The 24,824-nt window shown below is 34.2% G+C and overlaps 1 pseudogene; it reads right to left on the minus strand.

Moving 5' to 3' along the window:
- Positions 1–1,842: 1,842 nt before the first annotated feature.
- LOC134237062 (phosphoinositide 3-kinase regulatory subunit 4-like) lies at positions 1,843–18,033 on the minus strand (annotated as a pseudogene).
- Between the last annotated feature and the right edge of the window lie 6,791 nt (positions 18,034–24,824).

The raw sequence follows: 24,824 nt of genomic DNA on the forward strand, positions 1-24,824 counted from the left end.
TATACTTTATACTTCCAAGAACATTAGGAACAAACACACTCAGTATGGTGCCTAAAATATTAAATAAATATTATAAATTTTTAACTGAAAAAAAAAACTTTCAAGCTGTAACATTGAGAGGTTCTGTATTGTGACTTTATGACAGCTCTCTCATTGTATAGTTCTATAAAAACAATTTATATGCAACTTGTATAATACATTGTTGTATACAGATATTTTAATACAAATTTTCATTAAAAGTGCATCTGTGAAACAATAAGCAAAATCCATGAGAGTTTCATAACTGAGCAGGACAATTAAATTGCAATTATTATAATTATTCTGGGCTTTATAGAGAAATACTTCCATATTCAATGATAATTAGTAGTAGACAAGCATCCTCCTAATTAAATCAATTAACTTTAACAAAATATAGTAACAATCAAAGAACAAAACAAAAAGAGTATAAATTAAATACTGTACACACAATTGATAAGGCAAGTCATTATGAATTGAATCAATGTTGAATTAATATGAAGACAATTGAATCAAGACATGTAGAAATCAATATATAAAAATACCTGGAAAAGATTTACAAATTGATAATAAATCTGTCCACTAAATCTCAAAATAGCTCTCCGGTCTGTCAATATATAGCTACAGTTCTGCAGATAATATAGGCCTAAAATCTATAAAAATAGATCTCAAGTTAGTTTGTTTAAAATAAAATAAGAAGGGTTTAGGTTCATAAAGGCAATTAAGAATTTTGTGTCTCTGTAGGTGCTAAAAGCATATAAATCCTATGGACAAAGTGTAAAGTGTTAATTTTTATAAATAGTATATATTAAATGCTTAAAAATATTAAATAATTGAATATAATCAGAAAGGTCCTGTCACATAGGGTTGTCATAAGTTGAGGTTTAACATCAAAGTCAAGGGCTTAATTGATAGAATTTTTTGTTAACATTTAACAGAAAGTTAATGTACAATTGTATCTCAAAGATAAATGTTCACAGTTAGACTAGACCCAACTTGCAGTAATTTGAAAAAGAGAATTATTCAAAATTTTTGTTAAAAGGGAAGTCCAATGATGTTCTAGACTTATGAAAACATTGTTAATTATCCAAGTTCTCAACAACAAATGGATATCAAATAACCCAGTGGAAGCTTCAAATTCGGTATGACGTATAAAAAATTTAAATTAACACAATTGAGAACTTAAATTTAAGTTCATTTACAAAATAAGTTTACATACAAATAAAAGTGACCAGTTCCATTTACACTAGTTCTACATTTTACTGGTTTCCCTGCTCTTCATCTGGATCTCGTTCTAACAACTGACTCTTCAGAATCAGCGGTTCTAGTCCGTACTCCCGTGGTAACATCTGGTTCTAACAACTGACTCTTCAGACTCAGCGGTTCCAGTCAGTCCTCTGGTGGTAATATCTGGTTCTAACAACTGGCTCTTCAGACTCAGCGGTTCCAGTCGGTCCTCTGGTGGTAACATCTGGTTCTAACAACTGGCTCTTCAGACTCAGCGGTTCCAGTCTGTCCTGCGGTGGTAACATCTGGTTCTAACAACTGACTCTTCAGACTCAGCGGTTCCAGTCGGTCCTCGGGTGGTAACATCTGGTTCTAACAACTGACTCTTCAGACTCAGTGGTTCCAGTCGGTCCTCCGGTGGTAACATCTGGTTCTAACAACTGGCTCTTCAGACTCAGTGGTTCCAGTCTGTCCTACGGTGGTAACATCTGGTTCTAACAACTGACTCTTCAGACTCAGCGGTTCCAGTTGGTCCTCCGGTGGCAGCATCTGGTTCAAGCGCTCCATCTTGGGGACCAGGTTCTGCATGCTGTCCTTGACTCAGTTAAGAATGGAGAGCGTCTCCGAGATCCCCTGAAACTGGTCCGCTTGTTTGTTGTATTTCTTCTGCTTGTCCCGCATCACGCCCAGTAAATTAATTCCACAATCAATCTACAAACAGAGATCAGGGAGTGCAAATTTTCTTTTGACTTTCACAAAATTTGATACAGAAGGATTTGTTTTCATATAGGGTGAATTCACCATGCATCGGATACCCTTGTACTTCAACAAGTTCTAGCAATATCGCTACTGATGGAAAATTATCAAAATGGAATTTAAAATTTAGTTTGTGATTAAAATATCAATTTGGGACACAATTATATGCCCTTTATTGAGAAAATTTCCTCAAAAATCGAGTTTTTAGGAATAACTCAAAATTCACCATGGATCGGACATTGTTTACCATGCATCGGACAGACGGTATTTTGACCGGAAAAATTTCATACCTTAATCAAAGTGCTTTAAAATGCTTGATATGGATATATTTTTTTCTTTTATCTAAGAAATAACCCGCAACTTAAATTTAATTGACGATATCGTTGCACAAATGTAGAACGATTCAAGAGACCTCACTCTGCCTTAGAAATGCTTTAAAATGCTTATAATGCGGTAATTTGCGCCTTTTTTCATGGTTTATCATACTCTGGTTTGTAGAAACAAATTGAGTCAAATTCCAGATGTCATATATCGATAACGTATTTTGACTGAAAATATAGAGTTTTTATTTTCTTTTTCCGCAAAAAACAGCTATCAGCTGGGTTCTGTATGAAAATGGTAAAGCTTACCTTTGCATCGGAAAGTGTCCGATGCAAGGTTAATTTGTGTCCGATGTACGGAGAAACGAACATACTAGTGAAAACCAGCTCTAAAAAGAATTATACGAACATTGAAGTGAAATTTCTTTAAAATTTATGTAAAATACTAATCTTTAACTTTATTCACCAAAGTCTGACTCGTTCCGTTGAAGTCGAATTTTAAGAACGATAACTCTAAAAATCGCAAAATCATAAATTTCTGGTTATTCCCCTTTGATGATTTAAAATATGACGTAACTTCAAGGCCATTCTCGGGGTATTTTTATCACAACAAGATAATAATAATCGGTATCAACAAAAAAATTAAATCTTCAGATTTAAGACAGAAACAAATAAATACACGGAACTCTTAAGTTGAAAGAGAATTTATTGTCTAAAATTGTCCGAAGCAAGGTATGTGTCTATGTGCATGGTGAATTCACCCTATTCTCTGGCTAAGGAAATTTTGAAGTTTTAATTTTCCCCCAAAAAATATAGTAAAAAAGTGGACATAAAGTAGACCCATCTAAGATTTCTCTACAGGAATTCACTTTATGAATATCTTATTCTAAACAATTTTAACACACTGCTAAATATACATGTCCACTACTACTACATGCATCCTGTCAATAAAATTACCCAATTTAACTGTTGAAGTTGTGTACAATTATATTCTATAACTGTACTGAATGAAATAAACTCTTATTATATAAACTTTATAAAAATCTGTAATTAAAATAAGGCTTCACAAATACTTACATTTATTAAGGGTAGATGTGAAGAGAATACAAAGAATTGAGGTATTATAAATACATATGAATGTATTAAACAAAGTTCAGTAAAAAAATCAGTTCTAAACCCCTACCTCTTTAATCCTTACACACAGAGAATTCTGGGTCGGGGTCTTTCTCAATCAAGTCACAGGTCGGCAACGCCTATGATGTTATGTTTCTAAGTACTCGTTTCTGTCGATCTTTTTCTCTTGGAGTAAGTGGTCGATGACGATTGGACATTACGTGGTGATCTTTGACTCGGTCAGGATTTCGTGGCTGATGATGGAAAATTATGTGGTGAGAGTGTAGGAGAATCTATAATATCAAACCAAATTCATTTAAAAAATCAGTTCTATACCCTAGCTGCAGAACTGTAGCTCTTCGAAAAAACAAGAGGCCCATGGGCCACATCGCTCACCTGAGCATTGTGGCTAAAAAAAAATGAGAAATTGGTATAGTATTCATTAAAAAGTTTAAATCCAAGAGTAGTCCCATGACCAATCATGGCTTTGCTATTCTTGAAAAGATGATTTTTAAAGAATTTTTCTACATATGCACGTCTATGTAAAACTTTGGTCAGCCATTGTGGCTGCGAGGATTCTTCCATATGAATGATCAATTTTGGCTTTGCTTTTCTTGGAAAGAAGATTTTAAAAAAGTTTTCCTAAATATTTCTATATAAAACTTTGGTCGGGCATTTTGGCCCCACCCTACCCAGGGGGTCATGATTTGAACAAAATGGAATCTACACTACCGAAGATGCTTCCATATAAATATGATGAATTATGACTTTGCTATTCTTGAATTAAAGATTATTAAAGAATTTTCCTATATATTTCTATGTAAAACTTTGATAGGCCATTTTGGCCCCACCCTACCCCGGGGGATCATGATTTGAACAAACTTGAATCTACACTACATATTCCTGAGGATGCTTCCATAAAAATATGATGAATTATAGCTTTGTAATTCTTGAGAAGAAGATTTTTAAAGAATTTTCCTATATAGTTCTTAAAGTAAAACTTTGGATGGCCATTGTGCCCCCTCCTACCCCTGGGGGTCATGATTTGAACAAACTTGAATCTACACTACCTGAGGATGTTCATTTAAATATGATGAATTATGGCTTTGTCATTCTTGAGAAGAAGATTTTTAAACAATTTTCCTATATAGTTCTTAAGGTAAAACTTTGGTTCGCCATTGTGCCCCCCCCTACCCCTGGGGGTCATGATTTGAACAAACTTGAATCTACACTACCTGAGGATGCTTCCATATAAATAAGATGAATTATGGCTTTGTCATTCTTGAGAAGAATATTTTTAAAGAATTTTCCTATATATATCTATGTAAAACTTTGGTTGGCCATTGTGGCCCCGCCCTACCCCCAGGGGTCATGATTTTAAAAATAAGAATCTACACTACCTGAGGATGTTTCCCTATAAGTTTCATCTTTCCTGGCAAAGTGGTTCTTGAGAAGAAGATTTTTAAAACATCCCACCAAATTTTTCATTAACTCCCAATGATCTCCCCTTGAATGAGGGTGTGGCCCTTCATTTGAACAAACTTGAATCCCCTTCATCCAAGAATGCTTTGTGGCATGTTTGGTTGAAATTGGCCCAGTGGTTCTTGAGAAGAAGATGAAAATGTGAAAAGTTTACGACGACACTGAAGCGACGACGACCGACAACGGACAAATTTTGATCAGAAAAGCTCACTTGAGCCTTCGGCTCAGGTGAGCTAAAAATAAAAAAAAATAAAATGAGATTCTTTTCTTTTTGACTCTATAGCCATCTGATTCTTCTTAACTTAATGATTACATGTAATAAAACTTTCTTTGCGGTTTCCATGTGACCGATTCAAAATGTATATAGACACTGACCTGATTAAGACTAAGTGTGGGTGTAGGACTTGCCTACATGCTTTTTGTCTGGCCCCCGTCTCTACGTCCCATATGGACACCTCATTATTTCCCTGGGTGGCTGAGATCAGCCGGGACTGCTCCTGGAGTCGCATGATCAACCTCCTTACTCGGGCACCTGTCCATAGCAATATAAGTATCAATATAAAACCTTAGTAATACCAATAATACGGGCACCTGTCCATAGCAATATAAGTATTAATATAAAACCTTAGTAATACCAATAATACGGGCACCTGTCCTTAGCAATATAAGTATCAATATAAAACCTTAGTAATACCAATAATACGGGCACCTGTCCATAGCAATATAAGTATCAATATAAAACCTTAGTAATACCAATAATACGGGCACCTGTCCATAGCAATATAAGTATCAATATAAAACCTTAGTAATACCAATAATACGGGCACCTGTCCTTAGCAATATAAGTATCAATATAAAACCTTAGTAATACCAATAATACGGGCACCTGTCCATAGCAATATAAGTATCAATATAAAACCTTAGTAATACCAATAATACGGGCACCTGTCCATAGCAATATAAGTATCAATATAAAACCTTAGTAATACCAATAATACGGGCACCTGTCCATAGCAATATAATTATCAATATAAAACCTTAGTAATACCAATAATACGGGCACCTGTCCATAGCAATATAATTATCAATATAAAAACTTAACAATAATGAAGGGCATTTTTTTAATTATGAAAGACACATTGATCCCTACCTGTAGGATGGACTATGGAGTTGATGGGAAGCTGGAATCTCACGTCCCAACAGACATGTGTCCCACTGCTAGTCCCCACAGCTACCAAACACTGGGAGTGGTGTACAGCAAAGGAGGTGATCAACCCAGTAAAAGTCAACCAACACTGGGAGTGGTGTACAGCAAAGGAGGTGATCAACCCTATAAAAGTCAACCAACACTGGGAGTGGTGTACAGCAAAGGAGGTGATCAACCCTATAAAAGTCAACCATTAAACAGAATGCAGACAATTAGCTGTATGTTAAAATCTGGTATGATGGTTAAGTTGATTACCAACAACAAGAAATCTGTGAGCCAATGCTCACTAGTAATACCCCCGCTCTGATGTAATTAAGATTAAGCAGTATCATGTTAATATACACAAGTTCAATTATAGGCAGATGCACAAAAAATATGAAGTTGACATCAGATTCATATCAAAATTAATCCCACCATATGGCATGCCTCAACAAAGAGTGTAATATAATTTCAAGCATCTGCTATGAATAGCTAATGAGAAAACTATGACGAAGATTTGTTATGTACATGTATGATACTGACAGATGCACAGACAAACAGGAAGTTGACATCGGATGTGAACAAAAAGTGTATCCCAATGTATGGCATGCCTCAGAGAAGATTGTGTTAAAATATCAAGCATCTTTGATGAGTAGTTGCTGAGAAAACTGCGACAAAAAATTGTTATGTATGAAACAGACAGACACACAGACAAACAGGAAGTTTTTTTTTTTTTTTTTTTTTTTATTAAAAGCATATGCAATATACAACATAGTGGATATAAATTGTAACATACATCACAGTTAATGTTTTTTATGTTCATATCAGAGTAGTTATTTTACTTCTATAGAGAAGAAAAAAATATATATAAATATATCATACGTGTCATAGGTATATAACAAGCATTTTGTTTTCTTTTATAACATTCACAAATTTATCTGTTCAGTAGTTATATTACTTCTATAGAGAAGAAAAGAAAAATATATAAATATATCATACGTATCATAGGTATATAATAAGCATTTTGTTTTCTTTTATAACATTCACAAATTTATCTGTTCAATTTAATGCAATTATTCTAAGAGCGTATAAACATAGAATGTATAATACATAGGGAGAAATAAATAAATATTGAATCCAGGTAGCAAATGGAGTCCTATTCAACACCAGCACTGTCCATAATGAGGACCCCTAGCTACCACACATGAAGACTGGTTTCTTCTTGTGTTGGATATGTCATTGTCTACACCATAATTTTTTTTCATAAACAATTTGCTAAGTCATTGTACATGTTGTTTCTTATTTTACCAGTTTTTTTCACAATAGAATTTTGTAAAACAAGCCAATTTTTAACATAAGATTTCAAATTTTCTTCTGACATTCTTTCATTATTGAATCGACTCTTCATTTTATATTTATAGATGGTAAAGCAAATAAATGAGATAAGATTATTCAAAATACATGTTTTCTCTGATAAATCACCAAAAAATCCCAACATAACACGTTTCCATGAAACATTAAATTTTAAGAATATACTAATTTTCCTCCACAAATATGTTGTAATTGTACAAGAAAATAAAAGATGTTCACTATCTTCTGATACATTACATAACTCACACATTGGTGATACATCTTTATTCCATTTACTTCCACTTATATTAGTATTTAACAGACAGTTAATCAGTTTGTAATTGAATTCTGCAATCTTTTTGTCATACATATTACAAATTTTTGAAATGTATATATTCTTCCATAATGATTTATCTTCTATGTTGAAATACTTATTCCACTTATTCTCATATATTGAATTCTGAAATTTGGATTGAACTAAGGTCGAATAATAAAAATCACTTTTTAGAGATTTGATTGATTTAAAACAATTGTTTCTAAACAAAAACGAGTCATTATTATGAATGTTAATATAATTGGCATAGGCACAATCAAGCCTTGATTTAAAAGGTCTTAATGTCTTTTTTAGCATAATATATTCACAGTAAATATAGTTTTTACATTTTAATTTATCCCAAAAGTAATCTATTGCATGTATTTCACCATTTTCATCAAAAAGATCTTTTACATATAATATACCACTCTTGATCCATTGTTCAAAACATAATGTTTTAGAATCATATCGGAATAAATTATTGTGCCAGATAAATTGGGATAAAAATTCTTCCTTCAGAATTTTGTTGTTTTGTTTGATTTTTTTGCACTTATTAAACATTGAAAATACTTCCACATAAAACTGTGGGAAATTAGTCAATTCCCAGAATTTTTTATCATTCAAATTGCAACTCATTGTTTTAATGATATCATTTATAGATAAATTACTATTTTCCAATAGACTATTTAAAGTAAAGTGTGTGATTGTATCTTTATCCAATATTCTTCTTACCCACGAAGCTTTCGCAGCAGAAAATTTACTTTCAATATCAACGATTCCTATTCCTCCTTGTTCAATTTTACCAATCAATGTATTTCGTTTAATCCTCTCTCTCTTTTTCCACAGAAAGTTAAAAATGATTTTTGAAGCTCTTTTAAAGAATTCTTTATCTGGATTAGGTAAAATAAACGCATTGTAAACAAGCTTTGATACCGCTAAAGTATTTATTATTGTACATTTTCCAAATATTGTTAAGTTGCGTTTTCGCCAAACACTTAAGATTTTTTCAAGTTTTTCAAGTTTACTTAGCCAATTTTTTTCATAACACACGTCTTTATTATGACCTAAATATATTCCAAGAGATTTAACACTTTCAGTTGCAATTTTTACACCGTATAGGTCGTTATTATTGCAATACTCATCAATTAAGGAACCAGTTAAGATACATTCAGTTTTAGATAAATTAAGTTTCGGACCAGCAACTTTACTAATATGGTGAATAATATTAAGAGTAGTTGCCAATGAATTGGTGTCTTTTAAGGCATTTGTGCAGTCATCAGCATGTTGGACTATCTTAATATTTTTTGAGGCATCCTCATTAAATGATAGGCCATGTATATTTTCATTATTTCTAATTTGGATAGCAAGTATTTCTAATACGAAAATAAAGAGAAGCGCAGATACCGGACATCCTTGACGTATTCCCCTTTTCATTGAGCAAGATTTTGAAATCCAGCCGTTATTTTTAATTTTGAAGGTAGGATTATTATAAAGAGTTTTGATCATATCAATGAAGTCTTCTCCAAAGTTGAATTTTCGTAATGTTTTAAACATGAAGTTATACTCAACAGAGTCAAATGCTTTTTCGAAATCTAAGAATAACAATATGCCATCAAGATCGTGATTCATACAGTGCTCGTATATATCAAGTATCAGTCTCGCATTTTCTCCAATGTACCTTCCTTTGATATATGCACTTTGTTCTTTTCCTATCATTTTTTTAGCAACAGGCTGTAATCGTAAAGCTAAAATCTGTGCAAAAATTTTATAGTCCACATTTGTGAGACTTATAGGTCTGTAATTTTTTAATTTATCTTTTTCACCTTTTTTGTAAATAAGGGAGAGTATTGCGTCTCGTTGTGAGAATGGTAGAATTCCGATCTCAATACTTTTGATTAAACATGAGAAATATATATCTTTAATATCATTCCAAAATATTTTATAAAATTCTGCTGGAAGTCCATCAGAACCAGGAGATTTGTTATTTTTCATATGATGAATGGCGTCCTTACACTCAGACATGGTCGGTAATTTATCGCAGTTATTTCTATCATTTTCACTAACTTTAGGACATTCAATATTTTCAAGGTATTTTTCAATATCTTGATCACAGATTTTTCTACTCTCATATAATGCATTATAAAAATCGACTAAAGCTTTCATAATATCTCCATTTTCCATAAAGACAATATCGTCGTCATTAGTAACTTTATTGATCGTATTGTCGCCCTGTTGCTTTTTTTCTAAATTTAAGAAATATGCAGTACTTTTTTCGCCCTTTTCCATCCAGATAGCTCTTGATCTTATGTAAGCCCCTTTACATTTTTGTGCATATAATTCATCAATTTCATTTTCAAGCTGTCTTTTATATCTCATATTTATATGCGAGTAGGGTTTATTTTCCAATATTTTAATTTGATTCTCAATGAAATCAATTCGCTTTCTTTTGGATACAGCATTTTCTTTAGAATAGGCTATTGTGAAATTTTTAATTGATTTTTTCAAGCATTCCCATTTAGAAACCGGATCAGGATCATGAATTCTAGATATTTCTTGTTTAATAAAGTTTCTCATTTCATTGCAAAATTTTTCTTTGTTGAGAAGTGACGTATTCATTTTCCAATAACCACTCCCTCTAATATTTTCTGCGGTACAAAAATCAAAGTATAAACCTAAATGGTCACTAAATCTTGTCCCGTCATAATTAGGAGCTTTTCTTAATAAAATTTGATTAAATCTATAGCATAAACTTTCTGACGTAAATACGTAGTCAATTCTAGATTTTGGATTATTTTCCCAATCACACCACGTGTACCCCTGTTCGTTATTTTTATCACTAAAGGACCAACAGTCGATCAAATTTAATGATTTCACAAAGTTTCTAAGAGCCTTTACATTTCTATTATTTTCGATGATATCTATCTGACAGTTAAAATCTCCACAAACTATTAAGTTATCTAAGCTTTTAGCATATTTATTGACCCATTTCAACATTTTATTTAAAAATATGATTTTGTCATTTTCTTTATTTGGCACATAAAAATTGGCCAAACTTAAAATTTGTTCAGATAATTTAACATTTACCAATAATTTTCTACCGTCAATCGAAGAATGTTTATCTAGTATTTCGATATCAAGATTCTCTTTAAACAAAATAGATACACCTCTACTATATACTGAATCAGAAAAACTATGAATTTTATACCCAAACCAACGTGAATTATAAATTACTTCATTTGCTTCAATAAAATGTGTTTCTTGCAAGAAAATTATATCAAATTTTGCATCTTTAATCCATTCAAACAACAAAATCCTTTTACTATAAGTATTTAAACCACGAGCGTTTATAGAATAGAATGTTAGTAAGTTTGTACTCATTTACATAAAGCTATATTTGCTAAATTACCCCTGGTCCTTTACATTTCTCTTCCTGTTTGAGTTTCTCCTGGCCTCCCGAATGAAGCCGTCCAGATTTGTCTGATTTTCGTCTGGGTTCTTATTTTTCGGAAGTGAGGTACTTCTGAGTCTTTTTGTAAGTTTTGATGTTATCCTACCCAGAATCTGTCCTAGCCGGTTTTCGCCCGGCCATTTTTCCGGATTCGTATGGAGGGTAGCATCTGGATATAGCCCGGTTCCCCAGAATATATCGTTAGTTGCTTCGGCGAATAGTGTTTTAGCATCTGAATTTTCCAGTTTCTCGCGAATTAGTTCCGGTACCTGAGTAGCTTTAGCATGTATGATCTCCTCCATTACCGTTTCTTTTTGATCTTGCCACTTTTCTGGGATCTTCACTTTATCTCCTATTCTCTTTGCCTCAAGAGCTGTGGGAGCAACGAGGAAGTCACGTGACGGTCAGGTAGATGGACGCTCTTTTTACCTGCTCCGGTTTTTGACAATTCTATAGTTATTTGTGGGATTTTAAAACCTTATTTTGTGTACTAAACAACAGAAGAGGTATTGATAAACAAATTCAGCCAATTTCTATGCGATTTTCCGATGTGATTGTGAAATTTTGCATTTTGTATGTGTGTATACAATTGTTTACCGTGTCGCGGAGTTCACGAGTGAGAACTTCTCGGGTAAGCCTTTTGTTAACAATCATGACTTCAGACGTTCCAAACATAATGCTCAAGCCAATTTATCTGAAGAACAAGGATCTTCAATCTGATCAGAATAACAGGGTTACTGATTTTGATCTCTATGAGGCGATTCACGATAAGATCGGAGATAACATCCACTGTAATTCAGGCTTGGGGTCAATTACTTTGAAATGTAATTAATTACTTTCAAATACATTGATAATTTTGTCAATTACTTGCAATTACAATTACATTGATTTTATCAAATGTAATTAATTACTTTCAATTACTTTGACAAATGTAATTAAATACATATCAATTACTTGAGTTTTACTTTTAAAAAAAAAATATAAAGATTTTTTTAAATAAGATTTTTTATATAGTGAAGTTTTATTCAGTGTTTTTGTTTTCCTTGGGTATGATAGGGGTTCACACCTGGTCAAAATTAGGGCGCCTAGACCTTTACCTTTTGCCTTGGGCAGTGTGACACACTGTATAAACAAATTAAGTATTATGAGACCGTTAACTGTTTGATTATTGTACAAACACAAGCCCATGCCACACCAGTGTGGTGTATGACAAGATCTTTTTTATTACTTTCTCAAATCTATATTTTCTAAGAAAATAAATTATATTTCACACACAATCAATGAATAGAATACAGGTAAATCTAAAAGGGGATGCACTTATTATACAGTCTAATTACTGTGAAAACAAATTAGCTATCTAAACAATCATTGCTATTTAAAAAAGTATTTGCAATTGAGAATAGGTAGAATATTGAAATTTTTAAAAAGTAAAAATAGGTAATATAAACCCATTAGTATAAAAACTATGTACCAGTAAAAGATACTTTTTCTTTATAAACTTTCATTTTGAAAAAAGTAATTGAAATGTAATTGGAAAGTAATTGAAAATACATGACCTTTTTTGAAATGTATTTAAATACATTCAATTACTTGTAATTGAAGGCTAGCTCAAATACAAATTACTTCCAATTACTTTGAAAAATGTAATTAATTACACCAAATTACAATTACTTTATTCAGTTACCCCATCCCTGCACTGTATTCAGCGAGATAGAGACCTTTGGCGTGTGTATCTTAAGTGTATAGAGAGTAGGACAAAATTGACAATTGAAGGATTCGAGCTTCGTAACCTTTCTATACAGGTATATGTCTCAAATCCCTATACTACAGGGGCAAATAGCCCGAATGATCCAGTTCTTAAGGTCACAATCAGCGGCTTGCCATTATCTGTTGATGACAAACAGGAAGTTGATATTGGATTTTAGCAAAAATGAATCCCACCATATGGCATGCCTCAGAGAAGATGTTGTTAAAATTTAAAGCATCTACAATTAATAGTTTCTGAGAAAACTGCAACGAAAATTTGTTATGTATGAAAAGGACAGATGCACAAAAATGTATCCCACCATATGGCATGCCTCAGAGAAGATTGTTTTAAAATTTCAAGCATCTACGATGAGGAGTTGCTGATAAAACTGTGATGAAAATTTGTTACGGACAGACACACGGACACACAGACACATGGACAGACACACAAGGGTAAAACAGTATACCCCTCTTTCCTTTGGAGTGGGGGTATAAAAATGTAATCTGTTCCAAATATTAACATTTCAGATAGGATCTTATGTTTAAAATCTTTTCTAATTTAAAAGATGATAACACAGATAATTTCTCAAATTAAAAGTGATTTCAAATCCTTTTTAATTGACTACCGTGTGTATGACTTGATTGCTTTGCCTGATTTGGGATCCTTTCTGAGCTTCCAGACTTCCTTATTAGAGCGAAGTTAGTGTCCCACTAAGAACTCATTGACTGTAGCATAGGATAAAACAGACTGGGTACCTGTAACAGGTCAGAACCCTTCAAGAACTCATACACCAAGATATCCTACATTCAAAATTTGAAAAAAAAAAACTTTAAGACAACATTCTAATGCAATTGTTTTGTAAAACACTCTTTGATTGGCTAATGCACTGATGTTTGAAGCAGTAAAACGAGCATTAACAAGCGTGAAAGCTTTTTCATTGTGACGTCATAATAGAGCGACGCAAAAATACAATGCTCCGTGACGTATTTCATGTAACAAAATTCAACAAAATAAGACGTAAACAACAAACAAAATGCATGGATTGCATTAGAATGGGAATAACTAAACTTTTAATTTGGTATTTGCGACCGTTAATGCTGATTTAATGGTTGCAAACATCCGTTTTACTGGCTCCGCTTACGCGTCGCCGGTAAAACTCAGTTTGCGACCGTTAAATCAGCATTAACGGTCGCAAATACCAAATTAGAAGATATTTATTCCCTAATTTAAACGTTTTCTTTTGTTCTTCATAATTCTTTTCCCACTTCACACAATATATAAAATTGCCTATTTCATAATACATGTACATTTCTAAATAATCATGCATGTAAAGATACTTATATTTGTACAGTGCTGTACCTGTATCAAAGTATGTGAGATCTACAATGTTTCCATAGTCAGACTTGTCCACATTAATAGCTTTGTTCCAAGTGGTCTTTCCTGTCTCTATCCTGTTAAAAAAATCAAATCAATAAAAGAAACAATTCATTTATTTCTAACTTCAATATATATAAAAAACACTACTGACTTGTAAATGTTGATTGCCCCCATGTTGGTGAATGTGGCCAGAGAGAGAGAAGATCTAGGAGCTTCACAGAAAACTTAACCTTTCACTTCTCTACAGGTCAAACAAAGCAATAATCAGCACTTATAGGTATCTATATTCAAGTATAAATCAGATAATTTTAAAAAATCACATATTTTTCTTTCATCTTAAATTTTTTTTTTCTGACGATTTCAAGAAAATTGGATATTCATAAAAAAAAATCAATGACATAATACAGTGTATATCAAAGTAATTTGTTATTTTACCAGGTACAGAAGTATAGACCAATCCATAGACAAATTCACACTTTACAAAAGTTGCTTCCCTTTGTGGGGTCAACCAAAAGGTCAAAAGGGAAAGAAACAACATTTCTCCTCTTTATGCTACCAACATTTGGGTGGGCTATGATGAATCCACTGTGTTTCAACTGTTTTCTTTGGATGTGTGGGTAGCCCCAACATGGGGCAATCAGTGTACACTATGCAAAGATTCTTCCCAGTCAAATGACAAAGTTACAAACCTGAAAACTACAAAGGGTACTGTGAGGATTCTATGGGTTTATCCCCTAAGATGGCGGTCAAGGGATATTTATACTTTTGAAAAGTGTGGATTCAACTATTCTTGGTGGTCTGTTTAGGGCGGTTAGCAACACTGTTTCCCTCCAGTTTTTCAGACTCCCATAAATTGACTGTACCATCATTGGAGGTCGTGGCAAAGAATACATGGTCTTGAAAAACTTGAATCCTGCTAGTAGATAACACATTCTTTAATTATGTACATGAACTAGTATATAATAAAAAATCATTTGGCTAAGGCAGTTAAATTTCAATAAAGTCATTGCTGAATAGTATTACATAGAGAAGACAAATGTTAGTGCTTAGAAGAGTTATTCCCCTTGATGATGCACTTTTCTTTTTATACAGGTCATTAATCAGTACTTTCTGCCCCCCCCCCCTACCTGTTGACTGCGGCCCTGTGTTTCTGGAGGTGGGCCACCAGTACCCCCTTGGGTTTCCAGTTACTGGGTGGGGGTCTCCTCTCCCAGGGTTTCCAGTTACTGGGTGGGGGTCTCCTCTCCCAGGCTATCTCCAGTAAGTCTTTAGACTCGGTTGATTACAACTCCCGCTCCTTGTGGACAATGTTCCTCAGGACTATCTTACACTACAGGGATATTTTGCTGTAATTCGAAACATTGTATTTTTTTAGGATTAAATGTTTCAAATAGCAGTAGTATTTTAGCACTAAAACATACAATACAATACATCTACATGTATATCACATGTTTATCAGCACAGTAAATTAAAATTTTTCAAGCAAATGAGATACTTATACATGGAGATTCTTACTGGTGGGGTTTTTGTCTGTGCCTTTCTCTGTCAGAGATCATACTGACCCCTCAGATGGCCCCTGACTCTGTGACTGACCCCTCAGATGACCCCTGACTCTGTGACATCATTACAAAGCTTCCCAATGATGAAGATGATGCCTGACTTAGGGTCTGTGAAGTGTTTAGCTTCCTCTCCTGACTCTTGTCAGTTTTCTGTAGGGTCCGGGCTTTTGGAGACAAACCATTGGAGGAGGAATCTGATTCATTGGAGCCAAACATACTCTTCCACTCAGAGTTCTGAAATGCATACAATATCATTAATAATATTAAGTTACCATTAACAGAACCCTTAATTTATTTTTTCGTCAATTAAAATGTAGGCATTTTTTGTCTTTAAATAACTTTATCTGTAACAAAAAATTCATAAAAAATCCTTAATATCCACCTAGCTAAGCTGTGTTTTCAATCTCCTGTTCTTTGCTGAGGAATACTAAGAGTAACCTGGTAGCTTTAGTAATGAAGTTGATGGAAGTCTCCTTGAGCAACTTCGATTCATACTTGAGCATTAATTCTACAGTGTGGATACATTCAAATGATGATAGCTAGCCTACTACAGTGGGGTAGTGATTTATACTTTGTAATGATGACTGACCTCTTTGTCCACCTGAAGGATTGGTTTGTTGATACAGGGTTGTAGAGCAGGCAGGACATTACAGTGGATATCTGTGATGTTAAAGGTCCGTGTCAAGGCGGAGATAAATCCTACTGCTCCCTGCCGGATCCAGATTCCCTGTGTAAACGTATCATCATGTTACAGAAAATGTGGCATTGTGTTACAGAAAATGTTTTCTACAGCAATTACATGACTATACCAAAATTCAAGTTAAATTTTTTTTTTCAATGTATGATATTGAACTGTTACTTTAAGATAAAAGTATCTGCATAATATCAAAGTGAAGTTCTATCTACCTGTACTATATGTATAAATTATGCATGTATGAATATGAACACTTACATTTAAGACAGCTAATAGTACATTGCACTTGTTCATTTACTGCAATAAAAACTTGAAATATAACATTATAAATCTGTAATTTCTATTTTTGAAAAAGTATGGAGACTTTTTGTAACCGAGCAGAACAAGACCCAATCTATGCAGATCGAGTTGTTGTTTGTTCCTCTCTCAGACACCTCTGCAATGGGCTCACGTCAAGATTTTTGACATAACGTATAAAACATGATATTTGCAGGATTGTTTCAATTTAAATTAATAGTTCTGTATTGATTTAGTAAATATCTAACTCAAAACTCAGACATAATCATAGAAATTGAATTAAATAATGAATTAAAACAAACACACTATTTCTCATGTTTAACACTGTGTAATACGTGAGCCATTATACAACAGAGGTGAATGTATGGTACAGAGTGACCAGGTCATGTTTAAATCTTAAGTTTATTCAACAGCAATAAACGACAATGGCATGTGTCTATAAAAAGAATATACATAAATTATAACTTAAATTAGAATGAAAAATAACAAGTTATGAGAAAAAATAAGTTGTGAAAAAGAAAAGTTATTTCAAAAGCAAATACCTTTACAGACAGCACGGCCTCGAGAAGTTGTGACCTTGAAAACTGGCTGGCGGGACAAGATATTCAATCGAACATGAATATTTATATACCCAGACTTACTGCACAAGTGGATTGAGTTGATTTTAAAAAATACGCCAGTCAGGAATAAGATATTACAAAAGAGTGTTTGACAAAAGCCTTTACAAGATGGTAAAATTATACTCACTTGATTCAAATAATCGAATAACTACCTTTCTGCCTGCCAAAGAAGACACACGTACAGCTTTGTGATTGCGTTCTCCAGTAGGTTCTGTTTAACACTGTTGTCTGGGTCACTCAGCAGGGTCACGACCTTCTGTTGTCTGGGTCACTCAGCAGGGTCACAACCTTCTGTTGTCTGGTAATTATTATTTAATAAAACCTGAGTTATCTTACCTTGTCATGGAGGAAAGTAATCATGTGAGACAGAAACACCTCATTGGCTGAAAATTAAATACAGAAATTAACATTTCTAAAACTTCAAATCAACCATCCTAAACCACATTTACTCTATATCAGGCTAGAGAATAAGATTAAACTTCAAACAAATACCACAACTCAAACATGTTTTAACTTTACATCCGTACATCAGATTGAAGAATTAAATCTTGTTGAGAAAAGTATTTTTCAATGCCTGGTTTTGGTAAAGTGAGTACTTTTCTGCCTGCCAAAGAAGACACACAGCTTTGTGATTCCTTTCTCCAGTAGGGTCTGTTTAACACTGTTGTCTGGGTCACTCAGCAGGGTCAGGACCTTCTGTTGTCTGGGTCACTCAACAGGGTCATGACCTTCTGTTGTCTGGGTCACTCAGCAGGGTCACGAGCTTCTGTTGTCTGGGTCACTCAGCAGGGTCATGACCTTCTGTTGTCCAGGTCACTCAGCAGGGTCACGACCTTCTGTTGTCTGGGTCACTCAGCAGGGTCACGAGCTTCTATTGTCCATGTCACTCAGCAGGGTCACGACCTTCTGTTGTCTGGGTCACTCAGCAGGGTCACGACCTTCTGTTGTCTGGGTCACTCAGCAGGGTCACGACCTTCTGTTGTCCAGGTCACTCAGCAGGGTCACGACCTTCTGTTGTCTGGGTCACTCAGCAGGGTCACGAGCTTCTATTGTCCATGTCACTCAGCAGGGTCACGACCTTCTGTTGTCTGGGTCACTCAGCAGGGTCACGACCTTCTGTTGTCTGGGTCACTAAGCAGAGTCACGACCTTCTGTTGTATGTTCTGATGTAGAGACAGCAGCTCTATGTCATAATTTGCATTTTTAAACAACAAGAGGCCCATGGATCACATCACTCACCTGAGCAATGTGGCTTGGAAAAAAGCATAAATTAGTTTATTATTGAAAAGTTGAAACCTGATAGTGGTCCCAAACAATCTTTTAAAGGGAGAGGGTATGATTTGAACAAACTTGAATCTACACTAACTAAGGATGCTAGCATTTTTCTTTGACTACCTGTGGTTTTATTGCCCTTTACATTTGAACTTATATTGTGGCCCTGCCCTACCCCCAGAAGTCATGATTCAAAAATTGAATCTACACTACCTGAGAATGCTTCCATATGAATAGGACTAATCATGGTTTTGATATTTTTGAAAAAAAGATTTTTAAAGATTTTTTTTCTACATGTTTCTATGTAAAACTTGGATTCCATGTCGTGGCCCCACCCTACCCCCTGGGGTCATGATTTGAACAAACTTGAATGTCCACTACCTGAGGATGCTTCCATAAAAATATGATCATTCATGCATTTGCTATTCCAGAGAAGATTTTTAAAGAATTTTCCTATATATTTCATTGTGGCCCTGCCCTACCCCCGGAGGTCATGATTTGAAAAGAAATTGTATCTACAATACCTGAAGATGCTTCCCTTTGAGATTCATCTCTCCTTGCACAGTGGTTCTTGAGAAGAAGATGTTTAAAGATTTTTCTTATATATTTCTATGTAAAACTTTGATTGGCCATTGGGGGGGGGGGGGCATCTGCTGGAAATTGCTAAACACTATCATTTGCCCTCATTCTGCCTCTTCTCAGTTAGAACAACTACAGGACTGCTCAGCTGAAAAAAATTTTCTATTTCTTATAAACTTTGAATTAGCTTAGAATCTATTTATCATGTTAATTAAATTCAAGTTTACTTTTAGAGGATACATGTAAAGTCAGTGTATATTACATGCAGCTAGTCTAAAGTTGGTGTGTGTTTGGTGAAATTACTTGATTCTTGCTCTCAATAACTAATAACTTGTCTGCATGACACAGTGGGTAGAGAGTCTGCTCTAGAGTCACAGAGTAACAAAGGAGTTGATCCTTAATTTAAATTGCAGATTCAATTCCCAATGTGGGACATGAGTCACATGTAGACCAGTCCCTATGATAAGACAATTAAATGTAAACTGAGAATCCCTGTAGCAGTAGACAGCTAGCACAAAAGAGATCCCTTGCTGCTTGATTATACCTTGAGTGTTGAGCATAAGTCGAAATTTGCAGTCCCATTAGCAATTGGATAAACTTCAATTTTTTAAACCGAACAAGCTTCTAGGGACTTCCCACCATCCATGGGCCATAGTGCACTGACCTATATGTACCTGCTGGGTCCATATACTCTGGACACTGCCCTGTATGTACCTGCTGGGTCCATACTCTGGACACTGCCCTGTATGTACCTGCTGGGCCCATACTTTGAGCACTGCTCTGTATGGACCTGCTGGACTTATTTTATTTCAGCAATTGTATATAAAATTCAAATCATAATAAAAACTTGCTTATCGCAGGTATGCTTTGTAATATTACTTCCCGAACGTTACATAAGTATGGTAGTAATATTTGAGGAAAAACATGCTTATAGCAGATTAAAGTCACAGGTCCCTGGCAGGACTTTTCTATAACCAAGTTTTACTGTATAGCTATTAAATTGAATTCAGTTATAAAAGGAGAGGAGAAAATGTATGGCTGGACAAGGAATTGAGCCCTGCCCTACCCCCGGAGGTCATGATTTGAAAAGAAATTGTATCTACAATACCTGAAGATGCTTCCCTTTGAGATTCATCTCTCCTTGCACAGTGGTTCTTGAGAAGAAGATGTTTAAAGATTTTTCTTATATATTTCTATGTAAAACTTTGATTGGCCATTGGGGGGGGGGGGCATCTGCTGGAAATTGCTAAACACTATCATTTGCCCTCATTCTGCCTCTTCTCAGTTAGAACAACTACAGGACTGCTCAGCTGAAAAAAATTTTCTATTTCTTATAAACTTTGAATTAGCTTAGAATCTATTTATCATGTTAATTAAATTCAAGTTTACTTTTAGAGGATACATGTAAAGTCAGTGTATATTACATGCAGCTAGTCTAAAGTTGGTGAGTGTTTGGTGAAATTACTTGATTCTTGCTCTCAATAACTAATAACTTGTCTGCATGACACAGTGGGTAGAGAGTCTGCTCTAGAGTCACAGAGTAACAAAGGAGTTGATCCTTAATTTAAATTGCAGATTCAATTCCCAATGTGGGACATGAGTCACATGTAGACCAGTCCCTATGATAAGACAATTAAATGTAAACTGAGAATCCCTGTAGCAGTAGACAGCTAGCACAAAAGAGATCCCTTGCTGCTTGATTATACCTTGAGTGTTGAGCATAAGTCGAAATTTGCAGTCCCATTAGCAATTGGATAAACTTCAATTTTTTAAACCGAACAAGCTTCTAGGGACTTCCCACCATCCATGGGCCATAGTGCACTGACCTATATGTACCTGCTGGGTCCATATACTCTGGACACTGCCCTGTATGTACCTGCTGGGTCCATACTCTGGACACTGCCCTGTATGTACCTGCTGGGCCCATACTTTGAGCACTGCTCTGTATGGACCTGCTGGACTTATTTTATTTCAGCAATTGTATATAAAATTCAAATCATAATAAAAACTTGCTTATCGCAGGTATGCTTTGTAATATTACTTCCCGAACGTTACAGTATGGTAGTAATACCCCCAGGAAAAACATGCTTATAGCAGATTAAAGTCACAGGTCCCTGGCAGGACTTTTCTATAACCAAGTTTTACTGTATAGCTATTAAATTGAATTCAGTTATAAAAGGAGAGGAGAAAATGTATGGCTGGACAAGGAATTGAGCCCAGGATCTCAGTATCACTAGTCAGGTGCTCTACCAGTATTCAGGTTGATATCCATTACACAGTACTTATATGCGTATAAATCTATATCTCATTTATCAGTCAGGGGTGGTACTGAAATCAGTCATTTTTGAAAATGATGGATAATGGTCATTTCTTCTAAGTATATAATGTACACAATTTTCTGATTTTTGTAAATATGACGTCTTTTCATCATATTTCCATTCTCAAGTAAATTTTCCCATCCCATTTACTACAGTAATTAGATATAGTACACTATCCTGCCATAGACCCTTGTGTAGAGAAACATCTTGACAAGTAATTGAAACCAAAATAATTTAGTGCGCCCCGTAAAACTAATGAGATAATTAAGTGCGCCCAGACCTAACAATTTGATAAAAAATGATGAAAAACAGTCATTTTTAATATCAGAGATAACTCTATTTCTAAAATAAATTTCAAAATAGAAATGACTGTTTTTCATCATTTTACTAAAAAATGATGAATTTCCATCATTATTAAAAATCAATTTAATGACTGAAAATCATCATTTTTAAAAATGATGAATTTCAATCACACCCCTGACTGTTTATGCCCTGTTCACACGGCAAGTTTAATTCGCAGTAAATTAATGCGAAGTAAATGCCAAGTAAACTAATGCGAATTAAAATAATGCGAATTAAATTGCGTTCACACGACAGCTAATGCGAAGTAAACTAATGCAAATTAAAATTCTACTTTTACGGCCTGGCATCAGTAAGGCTATTATGACGTCATTTGCAAATCACGTCACCTTATGCAGGAGCAGATGCATTTGACATAATGTTACAGTGGCTGTACAAACACTTTAGTGATTAACACAATTTTCACTCAAAAATAGCACAAATACTTCAAGCTGACCACGACATGTGGCATTTGACCTAATTTTGCCATTACGCATGCCTCAAAATTTAATTCGAATTAGCTTCGCTAAGCGTTCACACGGAGCAAATGCGAAGTAATTTAATGCGCAGTAAACTAATTCGAATTAAACTAATTCGCATTAAATTCTCCGTGTGAACGCTAAGCGAAGCTAATTCGCAGTAACTTTACGTTTAATTTGAATTAAACTCTCCGTGTGAACAGGGCATTACATTGTACTTGTAGTGTATTAATATTTCTGTCCAGAATTAGTTGATGATTGTCAAAGATTTGCACAAATAGAACAATAAAAAGGCGTTCTGACAGTTTAAATTTATAAATAAAATTAAAAAGGGTAACCGATTCTTCATGTTCTTGCATCTTTTTCTGTCCATCTTTACACATAATTTTTTCAAACACTTTGCTTTTAGGATAACAGAAAACAGAACATTATGGATATAGCTTACCTACTTTTTCGTGTCACTATTAGAAGTCTTTGTCTAATATTATGGGCCCAGTGTACAACTGCCGACTGGCTACTTTGAGGACAATGAGGTTTTTTGATTTGACGCCAATATGAAACTAATATTTTTTCAATCTTGAACCCGATGCAAATTGAAATAAAAAGTGAATACAGCACATGAACAGGTTTTTTAAATTCAAATGAGACAATTTGAAAAGAAGATGATCTTGTGAAACACTGATTCAGTTGATGAAAGCTCTATATGGAACAAGATTAAAGTTTTCAAATATATTTCAAAGTCTAAGATCAAGAACTAGGATTAAAACAGGATAAAATTATTGCACCTTTACCCCCCACCCCCACCCCCCATCCCTTTTACCAGTAAAAAGTTATGGCGATCACGGTTTTCAGTTTTTCATTACTTAGTAGATCATACTCCAAGTTTTTAATTTAAAGAACTTAATTTAAAATTATTGGTACCAAAGGAAAGTTCTCAAAAGGAATACATATGATTCATGTGCAAGCACAGACACCTGACTTATTTTTTATTTACTTATTTTTTTCTTTAAATATTCTATTTACAGTGTATTGATTATGTATGTTGTAATCCCCAACTGCTGTAACATCATTTATCTTTTGTTAGTTACTGCTATCAATTTTGAATTTCTGCTTGTATAGTTTTTTTTTCTTTCTTATTACTTGTATGCCCTGATGGGCCCCAAATTGGTATTAATAAATCTTATCTTATCTAATAGGATCTATAACCCCTACCTAATAATTAATGTGTGAAAGCATCAATTAAATGTTCTTTAGAGCAATTTATGTTATGTAATAGCATACAGTTATAGATAAGATGTAGCTGCAGATCTGTAGCGTTATGGTTTTATATTTGTCTTTGACCATAACGCTACAGATCCTGTAATGCAAAAAAGATGCATTATTGTGACCCACTTTTCCCAAGGAATATAAATTTTATCTAGCAGTGATTTTTGAGATTCAGTGATTGAATCCGAATTTGTGTTTGTCTTAAAAATCATAATACTTGATAACAACTTATATAAATATTACGCAACTTAAATAATTTTTTTTTTATTAGAATTTCAAATGTATTTGTTTATAAAGCAAAATGTAATATGAATTCAACGTGATTTCAACCAAATATCAACGTTTGTACATCCGAAAAATTTCAATCAAATCTAAACCTAATTTCAACCAATGTTCACATTTGTTCAATGTTGATATTTGACGTTGAAACAATGTTGAAGCTTCAACGTTGCCTTAACTTTCATTTGCAACCAAAAATCAACCATAAATCAACCAAAAATTCAACCCATTTTCAACGTTTATTCAACGTTGAAAATTGACGTTGAAACAACGTTATGTCTCAAAGTTGCCACAACTTTCATATGCAACCAAAATTCAACGTTGATTCAACGTTGTAGTGCAACGTTGATTCAACGTTGAATCAACGTTGAAATGCCTGCTGGGCCCCCTAAAGTCAATGTTACATTACCAAGTTTTTCTCCTCATCAGATCAATACAGAACAGCTCCATCAAATGTTTGGTTCTCTGTCAGCATTATCCATTACAACAGAAGAACATGGCTACATAATGAAGACACCAGAAGCTGTATCCTGTCCTCCAGTCAAGCCACTGCTTGATGAACCAGAGCTCATCACCACCATAGACACTGGGTATAGATGTAGCTGCAGATCTGTAGCGTTATGGTTTTATATATTTGTCTTTGACCATAATTAACGCTACAGATCCTGTAATGCAAAAAAGATGCATGCAAATAACGGCGCAATATTTTTTGCGCGCTTTGGAGGGGAATTACCCACTTTCAAGTATTGGTCAATCAACCACCTTTCACTACCTAATTCTAGACACAT

This window comes from Saccostrea cucullata, unplaced genomic scaffold (genome assembly GCF_032062105.1).
Source record: "Saccostrea cucullata isolate Sc308-1 unplaced genomic scaffold, CSIRO_AGI_Scuc_v1 ctg8219, whole genome shotgun sequence".
Lineage (NCBI taxonomy): Eukaryota > Metazoa > Mollusca > Bivalvia > Ostreida > Ostreidae > Saccostrea > Saccostrea cuccullata.